This window comes from Euwallacea fornicatus, chromosome 6, assembly GCF_040115645.1.
Source record: "Euwallacea fornicatus isolate EFF26 chromosome 6, ASM4011564v1, whole genome shotgun sequence".
NCBI lineage: Eukaryota > Metazoa > Arthropoda > Insecta > Coleoptera > Curculionidae > Euwallacea > Euwallacea fornicatus.
Window position 1 is genome coordinate 3,231,058 of NC_089546.1, and position 12,400 is coordinate 3,243,457.

At 33.2% G+C, this 12,400-nt stretch overlaps 1 protein-coding gene across 1 annotated transcript in view; it reads left to right on the forward strand.

Annotated features, from left to right (window-relative positions):
- The first annotated feature begins 288 nt into the window (after positions 1-288).
- Positions 289-12,400, forward strand: part of LOC136339784 (uncharacterized) — a 167,444-nt gene continuing 155,332 nt past the window's right edge. The window contains exon 1 of the mRNA XM_066283268.1: positions 289-629. The gene's annotated coding sequence lies outside the window, so the exon portion shown is untranslated. The remainder of the gene's footprint in view (positions 630-12,400) is intronic.

The window sequence follows — 12,400 nt, forward strand, 5'->3', positions numbered from 1 at the left end:
TTAAAATTTTAATAAAATGATGAAAAATCTACTTGACAGATGTTGATTGTTTGATGTGTAACAAGAAAAGCTCAAATTATTCAGTAATAACATTGCTGAGAGGAATCTAAACCTAAATTAATAATTAATAATAAAAGTTAAGCGGTAAAAGTAAATTTAAGCGGCAACGCTGCACTGAACGTGACCGAGGGATCGGCGTTTGTTTTTGTTATGATTATTTTTTGCAATTCCTTAATATCCGGTAGCTGGTAAGACCTGACCTTTTATTAGTACGTGACTTTATTCGAACCTATTAACAGTATCGACGTGAAAAACCTACGTGAAAATGTATTCTTTACGTGAGTATTGTGATATGTTTTTGATGAATTCTGGAGAGACGTTACAAAAATCCAATGGAGATTGGCACGTTTACGCTAATTGTTATCCAGAATGAAAACTCTCAGCTCGACAAACGGGATTTTTCATCGTGTACGCGAAAATCGGTTAAAACGCTCTCGTGCATGCATAGACTGGAACATTTAATGTAGTAAAAACAATAACAAATTTGTGTTTTTGATTGTGATTTGCGTGACGTAAACTGTGAAACGTAACGCGTTATGCTAATTAGAGATGGCAACAACAATTGAAAGGTAGGTGCCTTTTCAAAATAATTAAATAAGAATCACGTGATGTTTAAATTTTAACTGTAAAACCTGTCGGATCCAAAAAACCCAAGTAAAAAATGCATACCTTGTTGATGCGGTTATTTAGGGAGCTATCCAAACACCACACGACGTTGCCAATTCTCAAAAGGTGTTTTTTTGTTTTGTTTTCCGGCGATACCGTTCTATTTACCACTGTTGTAAGGAACTTTTTTCTTTTAAATGATATTCTTAATCATTGGTTAAATTTTTGCCTAACACCTTGTATAGCTGAACTGTGTCGATAGGTTTTCGAGAATATCCAGATTCTCCTAGAAACATTTGTACAAATTAATGAAACTGTGTTGAAAAATATTGCTATCAATTCGAACATGTCTTATATAATATTTGTTCCTTTTTGATCTACAGGGTGTTGAAATAAAAAGATATATTTTTATTTGTCGATAAATCTTACATTTTGCAAGTTTTTAAAATGAAATTTTACACAAGAAAGATTTTCAGTATAAGAAATTTATTGCATTTAAAATTTCTGTCTTTAAGTAACGCAATAGGTAACGCCAACTACTGCTAACATATCTTTTTTACTAAACCTGGTAACTTAATTTTTTGTATAAATTTGGAAGGAGTAGACCCTTCTGGAAAGAATAGGTAAATTTAAGAAAAGTGCGTATCTTTAACGGTTCTCGAGGTATCTGCAAGTACTCTGTCTAACGCATACGTCATGAGTGCTCTGAAAGCAAGTTATTAACGTGGTGCCGTTCTTAAAATTCTATGGAAAAAATGTCTTTTTATTATGTGTGAAATACTCGTCATTTGTTTGAACATGAATTTGTTCTTTCATTTTTATTTTATTTTTTTATTTCATTATTTTATATTAAGCGAAAACTTAACTAACTCAAGTTTAAGACGTACATAATGAAAAGAAAAACACAATCACGCTAAAGTAAACTTTCAAAATGTCGGCCACCTCATCAGTACATTTTCTAAGTTTTGAGCCAAAATTTTGCCCCATCCTGTCAAGAGTGCTGTTTTTCTTTTTAATCTCGTTCACCTGCTTAATTTACGTTGATTAAATTTAAAAAATAATAAAAAATAAAAAAGCGAAATCACAAAAAATACATCTACGACAAGTATTTCACATATCACAAAAATATATTTTTTCCATAGTGTCCTAAGAATGGTGCCGCTTTAATAACTTGTTGTCAGTGCATCCAAGCCATATGCGTCAGATAGAATAGTTGCACATATCTCGAGAACCGCTAGAGAAACACATGTTGGTTAACTACACCTTTTTTGGAAAAGGGTCTAGCCTTTCCAAATTTATAAAAAATTAAGTTGCGGGGTTTACCTGAAAAGTTGTGCTAATTTTTCCAAATATGTGTAGGACGTAGTACATTTATAGTTAATTAAAAATAGACATTCTAGATAGATTTGTTGTATCCAAAAATCCCTTTGTGGCAAAATTCCATCTTAAAACTTACAAATGTAAGATTTGTCGATAAGTTACAATTTTTTTTGTTTTAACATTCTATAGATCGAAAAGGAACAAGTTTTATATAACACATGATCAGCTTAATAGTATTATTTTTGAACGATTTTTCACCCCATACCAATTTGTACCAAAGTTTCTGGGAAATCCTATTTTTATTAGAATGAAAAATTGCTGAAAAATTGAATTTTAAGATTTTCAGGGAAATATTAATTGCGTTAAATCATCCTTAGACTACTCAGGTGAGTTGTGACCTTTGGAAATGCTTTTTACAATTTTCAAGTAACTTGATTCGATTTGAACAGAAAGTTCCAATAATTTGAAAGTAATTCGAATGAACATAACTTGAATCAGCATAATTTAGAGAGTTTTCAAGTTTACATAAATTTTAATGAGATCCTAGTTTTATTAATAACAATAACTCGAACCAATATAAATTACTTTGGCCCGATAAATTCTTCAATCAGTTTGCAGTTCAGATCAGTTTCAACAAAGTTTTTCTAAATTTTAAATAAACTCGTCCAATCTGAATAGGGAGTTTTGAAATTTTGCTAGTAATTAGGTGTTTTGATCCACATGTGTAAAGGACATAATTATTTGTACATGTTTTAACCGTTTTCGTCTATGCACGTACTAGAAATCTTTGATTTGTTGGTCCGAACTAAAACTGTGAAACTTTTATATCGATTTTTGGAATTTTTGGTATTTTGTCGTTCGAGTTAATGAACCAGATTTGTTTTCTTCACTTTTTCAAGTTCTAAAATCATAAAATTTGAAATATGTATTATTATTTCATTTTTACACGAGTAAATTTTCGATTTTTTAATCACGAAGTAAAATGAGAGAATTTCAAACTTCGCCTCCTTTTAACCTTCATTTGCAAATCGACATTTTGGCTTTGCCTCCACTAAACGGAATACGTGATGAGAATCAGGAGTGGTAACAAATAATTAAACGAAACCAGCAAATACTAGTTCACAAAACCATGTCAATACGTATTTTTCGTTCTATCAGAACGTGTTTTTCACTTAAATAATTGCTTTTCATTTTTAACACTACTGGGTCATTATATTACCAAAATTACAACTATGAAATTTTATCAGTTTTTTGCGGAACAATCTGGATGCTTAAACAAAGCCATGGAATCGCCCTCAGTCAATCGGTGAAAGCAAATATCAACTTAAATACTCTTCGTTATGTAACGAGTAGTAACATGTCACATTCACGTAGTGCTCACGTCATTTACTCAGCAAATTTAGTGTTTATATCAGTAAATTTACTAACAACGATAACAGCCTTACTATGCTTTTTGCCTCTATTTGCTAAATGCTTGACTGAAAACCTATCACCGTACTGCTGAAACGAACCCAAAAGCATGTAAAGCATAAATGCTAGTGAAGCAGAAATACACATTATCTAAAACAAATTTCAATTATTTACAAAATGCTTTATCACAAAAATGAAAAGTCAAAATACAATTAAAACAACCTGAATCTGCTTATCTTCCTATACCGAAATGCACCTCTTGGAATGATGTATCGGTCTTTTGTTCGCACCTTATGAATATGCAGCACCCCATTCGCTAACTGAGAGGGATGAATGAGCCAGGGAGATAAGGCCCTTTAAGCCGCTGAATATGTTCTGGCAAATTTCGAATTTGCCACGTTAAATTATAAAGAAAGGGATAAAAAGGTTCGTGTTTTGAGCGTGAGCTTCTGAATAGAGTGTGACTTATTAGTGGTGGCTGAAGGAGATCGATGGGTCTTAATTTTGAAAAGCTGCAAAAGCTGGTGCATTTTATAACATATTTAGATGTAATATACAGGACCTCCCGAATTGCAACATCGAAATTTTAATCATGTATTATATTTTTCTTCCCAAAGTGATTCTAGTTTGCTTGGTGGTCTAAAAGTAATGAGGAATTTCTGAAATAAATCTCCCGAAAACATGTATATTTTTGTATCTAAAGAAAAATGGGTTTTAAGAACTTCACTATAGGCAAGCCAATGATGTATGTAGTGATTCATTTAGACGCACTTAATCTAAAATATAAAAAAAAAAACTGCATACTACTTGTATTTTTAATCATCATTTGCATATTATAAAGATAAACGTGCTAAAACGATCTGAGAATAATAAACATCGATAGTTAATTTATATGGCTTTATGTTCGATCAACCTAAACTTTCAAAACGAATTATTGCCTTTTTTCCAGTAATGAATTTTCGAAAGAAATATGTCAAAAACGAGCCTTGGCATAGAAAATTGATTCGGCTTCATCCTTCACCGACTTTTTGAATGCAATTCATTTATGACTTGATTCTATAACTATATTTTACTACAAAATACTACTCTATGACTATATTCTATAACATAGCAATATTCCATAATAACAAGCTACATTTCATAACAAAGCAAATTAGAGGCTCTGCCAGTAACCGAATAGTCATAACTCCACAACTGATTTCAATAGGTTGTCGTCGATGGTATGAATTTTTTCATATAGGGCAGCAACACGAAGATCCCACAAGTTTCAGGACTATTACCAACACCATATCACCAACACTATTTAGTTGTTATAAGGGTAGTTCCAGAAGTACCCGACCTAATACTTAAGGAAAAGCAAATTGGAAAATAATACATTATTTATCAATATAAACTCCATTGCAGTTGACACACTTTTACCAGCGATGTTCTATGACTTCTATTTCTATTTATCTTCTATTTCTCTAGCTTGTTTATAATGCGAAACTACGAATGTGTCAAAATAGGTATCGACTTTGGACTCCACGTCTTCATTATTCGCAAATCTCCTTTCATCGAGTCCATTTTTTAAGTTCGGAAATAGAAAACAATTTGAGGGGGTTAAATCTGGTGATTGGGATGGTTGAGGAAAAGGTTCGAATTCAAGTTGATTGATTTTGTCTATCGCGATGACCGAAGTGTGAGCTAGTGCGTTGCCTTGATCAAATAAGACTTTCTTTTTCGCCACGTGCGGTTGCTTTTTCTTAAATCCTTCCTACAAACGTTGATATAAATTTGTAAAATATTCTCCGTTTATTGTTTTTCCTTTAGGGAGATAATCAGTAAAAATTATCCCACGTCCATCCCAACAAATTAACACCACCACATTTTTTCCAAATGGAACAGTTTTCACTTTCTTTGGAGCCGATTTTTTCCTTTAAGCCCATCATCTGTTTCATCTGCTCTTTCGTCTCACACGTGAAATGATGGACCCATGTTTCATTCATGGTTATGAATCAACCCAAAAACTCGGCTTTATTGCTACAAAACTTTGCGCATCGCTCACTTGTAAAGTCCTCCCGGCGCTGTTTTTTGTTCGATTGTGCGTAATCGCGGCACCCATCTTGGGCACAGCTTTCTCATATTCAATTGTTCGGTCAAAATGCGATGTACCGATAGTTTTTGAAATGTTTATAATGCCTGTTATCTAGAGCAATTTTAACCGACGATCTTCCAGTACAGTTTTGCGGATTTTCAGCACAATATCTGGAGTGGTCAAATCTGGAGTGTCGTTGGACCGACCACTGCGGAGTTAATCTCGTTTGTCTTGTTCGTCTTCGATTCAATTGAAAGTAATGAATCAAGTATAGATGATCAATATTTTCGATGTTCACAAAAACTCTAAGAGCGTTCACTAAGAACGGCTCCAAAACAAATAGAAATCAATGTAGCACCCTCAGGCTTTATACATAAGCTTTTGTAAGGTTAGGTTTTTGTATCGTAAGCAAATTTTTAACAAAAAAAACGCCATTTACGAGTCAGGTCGGGTACTTCCATGACTATCCTCGTATCTCAACGAGTTTCGGAAGGATATTACACCACATGTAACTCTTTCATTTTCTATGCAAATGACACTAATATCGTTATAACTAGTAGGAGAACAGTGATACAAATTAGATCGAAATGGTATTCATCCTGTTGGCCGACATGGAGCTGAGCATTGGTGCCTCGGTGACGAAATTAGATTCAATGCTTCCAAGTCGGTTGAATTGGAAATCACATGGAACACCACCTGAGACTATAGTCTATTAATTAACGGTGATAACAAAGCAAATAGTAAATTTTGAAAATAAATCTGCATAAGAATATGTCTTCGGGCAGGCAAATTAGTTTTTTTAAATATTCTAGTGCACAGTTCTAAGAAAAAGTAACTAGTTAAAATGCCGAAAAGTACTAACCAATTCAAATTTCGAAGAATACATGAATTAACATCACAAAAAAGATAAGGATGGGTAAAGGTACTCGGACCACCGACAAAGCATTTCTTCTTCTCAAACATAAAAATATTCAGATAGAACAACGTACCCTTTCTTTGGTAAATGAAGCCTATAAATAGTCATTTATACATCTTAACTTTTCCCGGAACAATAAATAAATAAATTTACAGCTTTCGACCAGTTTATTCCAGTAATGATCTATTTGTTGAATATTGAATTTTTTTACCTGGTAAGTTGCCCATTTACAATTCGAGGTACTTTATATAATTTATGGGAACATTAATATACAAAACTTTTTATTATCCGATCGATGAGTAAAGTCCTTGTGAAGGTTTGCTATCAATAACACAACAACAGAATTGGTCTTCATTCGTATCTTTCGGGTCCCAAAATGGGTACCTGAAATATTTGGGTAGTTCAATGAGTCATCACTCATCATCAGCACAACGTTCTGACGCACTAGCATAATTTTTACGAAATTTCAGTTACTTTCCATAAAGACATAAGGGCAACACTTTATAACTGCTGTCTGTCTCTAGTTTCTGCGTTGAACATAACTGTCGACACATGAGACGTATTTTTGCTATCAACAATTTTAATGTATGATGAAGGAAATACAGATTAAAATGATTGCTAAGGCGATGATACTAATTTGATACGATCAATCACTGAAAATACCAATGAACAACGAAATGTACTATTAATTACGGCATCACCGAATTTCGTGGATCAATATTACACACGGATACAGATTCGAATCTGGGATCTATTTTCCATTAATCATTTATTACTGGGCGCAAGATTTGGGATTAGCCATTGATATAATCTTTGTTAGGAATTGATTAATGCCAACGTGTGTTTTGTATACTCTCTAATCTTCCGTGTTTAATAGCGCAATAGTATGAGCAAATACCCAGAAACATAATTTGTTTTCCAACTGTCCTTAAAGTACAGCACTGTTTATCCTAGGACACGCACATAAAGTGTTATTTGGTATAGTTGTCATAAGGTGTAGGGATAAAAGTAGTCGAGGCGTCTTGGTAGTATAATGATCAACCCACTGTGATATTGCAGGGGCGACTCGTGTGTTAATTCCATAATATTACCTATTTTCCTGTAATAATATCATTCAGAGGCTTTTATGACACACCTATGTGGAGGATTCATGCTAATGATCACCTCTAGGAGCCAACTTTAAGTTTCCAATAAGATATTTAAAAAACTGATTGTAATGATGGCATCGATAGTAGGCATCAATCATTTAAGTGCATTAGTAATTCGCTTTAAAAAAAGTTACTCTTGGGGAAAAGTATTTATTGGGCTTTGCTCTTAGTAAAAAAAGATTCACTTGTACTCCTGGTTGCATAATCGACTAGTTTTGGTTACTGTGGCTTGGCTCGCCACAATTTGTTCAACTTTATTTAATAAATGCCAAGAGATTTCCAGGAATTTCTTTAATTCTTGTATCAACAACCGTGCGGTAAGTAGGATTTATACTTCAAGTCGCATTTGCTCTATTGATTTGAGTTCGCCAAGTAATACATTACTGTACGCGATTATATTTTTTCAATTGGTGTGGCGACCGCATTAATTTCAACAATTTAGCCATTTCACGAAATAGAAGCATTGTCTATATATACGGTGTATAGTACTTGGTTTATTACTAGAGCTATTATCCAAACACAACGGAATCGAAAGAGGACACGTTTAATCAACTTTAAGGAATATGCGAAAATCAAATAGCTTGCAATAAAACAAAAAACCTTGCCGGAAAATCCTCACAAATTAATTGAAATATTGCAAAATCCCCATAAAATTGCTGAAAATCTTTTAAAAATATAAATAAATTTTATGACCTAAAAAAGGAAAATTTGCGAGTCCTTGCAAAAAAACTTCAAATATGTGGTTAAAATCTCATGAAATGTCACGATATTATGTACAAACCTACAATAAGTTATTACAAAAAAGTGTAGGTATTTAGACTAACATAAAAGTCTAAAGGAATTTCAGCTCACAGCTTGATAATTTGACACGTTACTTGAAAACCTACTTGACGTCAAGCTACACTTAAAAAAGGAATTTCAAAACGTCTAGAAATGCCTCGAAAATCTCTCAAAAATTAAAAAAATCTGCATGAAAATGCTGGGATGCTCCTTTAAAACTGTTAAAATTTTGCCAAAATTGCGCAAAATCTATTTCAAATTTGTTGACGAAATCTTAAAAATTATAGAACATTTGAAATTGTTAGTTGCCCAACACAGAAAGAATCGCATATAATCAACAATCTCTGGAAATCGTAAACGGTTCTAGAAAATAGATTCAAAATCGTCAGATATGTGCAAAGATTCTCAGAGTCTCCGTAGATTTTTCAAAAAATTATCTACTTCCAATGAATTACAACCACATGAAGTCTAAAAATTCCCTTGAAAAGTCAAAAGCAATTTTCGAACGTTTCTTATCATGTTTCTTAAAGGATCCTAAAAATTTATAAAGTTGCGTTTGAATGTTTTGAAGAAATCAATTTTCAAATCAATGTGAACAAAAGTGTTGCAATCTAAGGGGAATATCAACACTAGAAACTTTCGACAAATTTACAAAAAGGCATATTTAGAGAGGTATATTTAGACCCAATTTATACATTTACTTAAGAAGAAACTTTAATCATTAGTAGATACTGCCCTGTTTACGTCCAAATCAGTTGACCTTTGGTCATAAAGATTACTTTGTCCCCGGTTGGGGCAAATCTTAAACCAACGTTCCCACAAATTTTCAACCAATATAATCTTGTTGTTGGGTGCAACCTTCTGTAGTGGTGTATGAACCTGTCCTAATGTGTTTATGGCCGGCAATTATTAAGCAATTTAAAAATAAGTTATAATAGAGACAGATCTAAGAAATCTAGAAGAGAAACGTATTCACTGTGATAATACTAATGGCAGTGACTCATTTCAGAATGTATTGGCAAGATTTTACAATGGGATATAAGCGACACATTTAAAATAAGTATGATGGAGTAGTAAAGAAAAAATTGGAACTCGAATTACACTCCGATTAAAGTTATTTAATTAACAAATGTATTAATGAGGGCGACCGATAATCGAAACAGTTTATACATAAATAGATTTGACATTATTAATCGCTTAATAACACGAATTAGCTGCAATATTTTTCTCTCAACTATAGATATTGATTCTGATTCTTGAAGAAAGTGTAATTTTATATCCAAAGTAAATTAAATTATTCGTAATTTTAATTTGAAAGAAAAAAAGTTTTACATTGACGCGTGAACCCAATCCGTCATTCATGGGAGTATTGCTGAAGGTATATCACCTGTCTATTTCAATTTAAGGCCAGTGACAGTGACAGGAACGTGGCATAAGCTGAAAGATAGACGACAAAAACTCAATGGTTTATAGCGCATCTCTGTCTATTCAATAAGCGTTAAGCAGGACAACAATACGGTGTTTGTTAGTTTTTTTGTGAATATTTAACTGTCTATAACAAAATCACGTATCACAGTAAAACGACTGAAGAATTGAGCGTTACAATGGATCATTAATTTTGCAAATTACTTAATAATCAGTCGGCAATAATTTTCTTTATAATGTGTAAATTTTAAAATCATTAGTGTCTCAGTCAATTTATTTAAATAAACAACCTATAGTTATCGTTAAATATCATCATATATAATATGGTAAAATTTTTATTTTATAATCAAGGAGTATATAATATTAAGTTATATCCCCTTGAGTGCCAATGCTGAGTAAAATCTTTATCGAAGGTAAAGGTTTGACTAAAAGATTAAAGTTCCTCGAAGGGAAAATATTATTGTTAATTAGCTATGTATCACACTCAATGTGAAAAATATTTGCATACATACAGACACCTACGCGAGTGGTAGCAACATTTTATTAGACACTCTAAACGGTTTTGCCGATTGCCGTCGCTGTGTTGGTATAACTTCGAATAAAGCCAAATATTGATGTTTGTCAAATACTCCTTGATATGTGTACTGGCTTAATAAATAAGTTCATTAGCTATTAACTCAAATATAAATATAATTTGCGAAGATTAAAGCGAATTTTCGCTTCGTTTGATTCGAGGCTTTTGATTTTTATGAGGAAGCGCATTTCCTTTTATTGCATTTTAATTATTGCTTTTTCATTTGGTTTATTAGGCTGATATTAGACCGAGAGTAAAATCTCAAGATTGATTTGGTCGCACCAGTACATTCCCCTAAGATGATGTCCACCGCCCAGCTTTAAGATAACTTCGGAGACTCCCTTCAAAAATTGTATAACTGTTCTTCATGTCGCATGACGCCGTACATACAGTCACGCGCATGTACGAATTTGGCAAACCAAAATTGAAGTGTCTCGGTATCTCAAGATTCGAAGGAGCAAAGTATTTAACATTCCATTGGCCTCCCTGCTCACCCGATTAAGTCAATGCGGGTTATAAATGAAATAACTGATATAAAACCGCTCCTCCGGCTACTTCTTCATAGTATTATGTTGTTGTACTGGTTATTGCTAGTCTTAATCTTGCGTAAGTCTGATGATGCAGGAGAGTAAGCAAAACGTCAAATCTGATCTGCAATAGATTGCTTCCCAATTTCGGCCTAACCAAGGAAACATATTATTTTCCCATGTAACGTCATTTTACATTGGCACCATAATATATTGATTTGCCATTCTCCATTTCATCTAAAACAACCTTTAACACCATCATCATCATAATGTCAGCACTCCTCATTATTACCTTCGTCGTTTTAAAAAACATTAAATCATGTCCAAGTTTATTATTTATGAGTGTATTATAAAATTTTGTTGATGATTCCCTTGCTCATTGGGCTTGTGATTATAATGAAAAAACAACAGTTCTAATAAAGTAGTGTTTAAGTTGCTTCATTTTTTCGTAGAAGTAACTGATTTTATTTAAAACTGCTGCACCTTACGTGGCAATTAAAAACAAAATGTAGAAAAAATCATATTCTCAAGTAAGGTGGCGGATACCTGACTTGCAATAAAGTATAAAGCGCATTCTTGTATCTAGACTATTTTACCCGACTTATCGGTAAAGTTGTAGGGTGGTAGGTTTCATCTCTCATCGCTGTAAAAGATGTGAATAGCATAGAAAATGGACTTCGAACAGCTGTTTAATTGCCCTTTGAGCGAGGGGCAACCGTTCAGATGACTAAGAAAGAAGTTAATACCTCTAGGTATATTTATTACGCTGTTAAAAATACCTATCCACAGGTTTGTGATTTATTATGCAATATATCAAAAGTTATCGAAATATAGCGATGTGAATAGTTTTACTAATATCAATTTCCATCACAGCTCTTAGCAGCAAAATAAGTGAAGAATCATTCAACTTATAGTCGTAGCTAATGTCTAGCAGAAATGTTTTGACCGCCTAGGAAGTTGCAGAGCTGTAACTGTAAACCATGGTCATTTCGAACGATTGTCAAAGTGAACTTTGGCAGAAAGAGATTTATTTTCGTACACTGTATTTGAATACAACCGCAAAGACAAATATCCAAGGGGTTCAAATCTGGCAAGCTTGCTGGCCACCTTATGGCACTACGTCTCGCGCAATTAAACCTAGGTGCAATTACAACAAAAAACACTTTTAATTCTCGTAGAGGTAATAAAGTGATATTTTGTATTTGAATATTTCAAAAACTATGAAGGTTAGGTAGCGGCTTAATTTTTTAAGCTTTTGAGCTTGAATTATACCATTCGACGGCTTTTGAAGCCATAGCGCTTTGTCAAACACTGCACATCGCGTCGTGTTTTGCACTATGTGGAGCCTAGTTTAAAATTCTCATAAACTTATAAAATATGATCTAAGTTGCATGTAGAGTTTCGAGGTAGATCTAATATCCCTCTCCTATAAAGCTCGCCTTGGAATGCTTTCGAAATATGTCAAAAGGTTATCCGCCGGCCCAACACTTTTATTACATACTATAAATCACCGTTAGTAATTTTTTGCTATACATATATTGCACATAAACATATAAACAA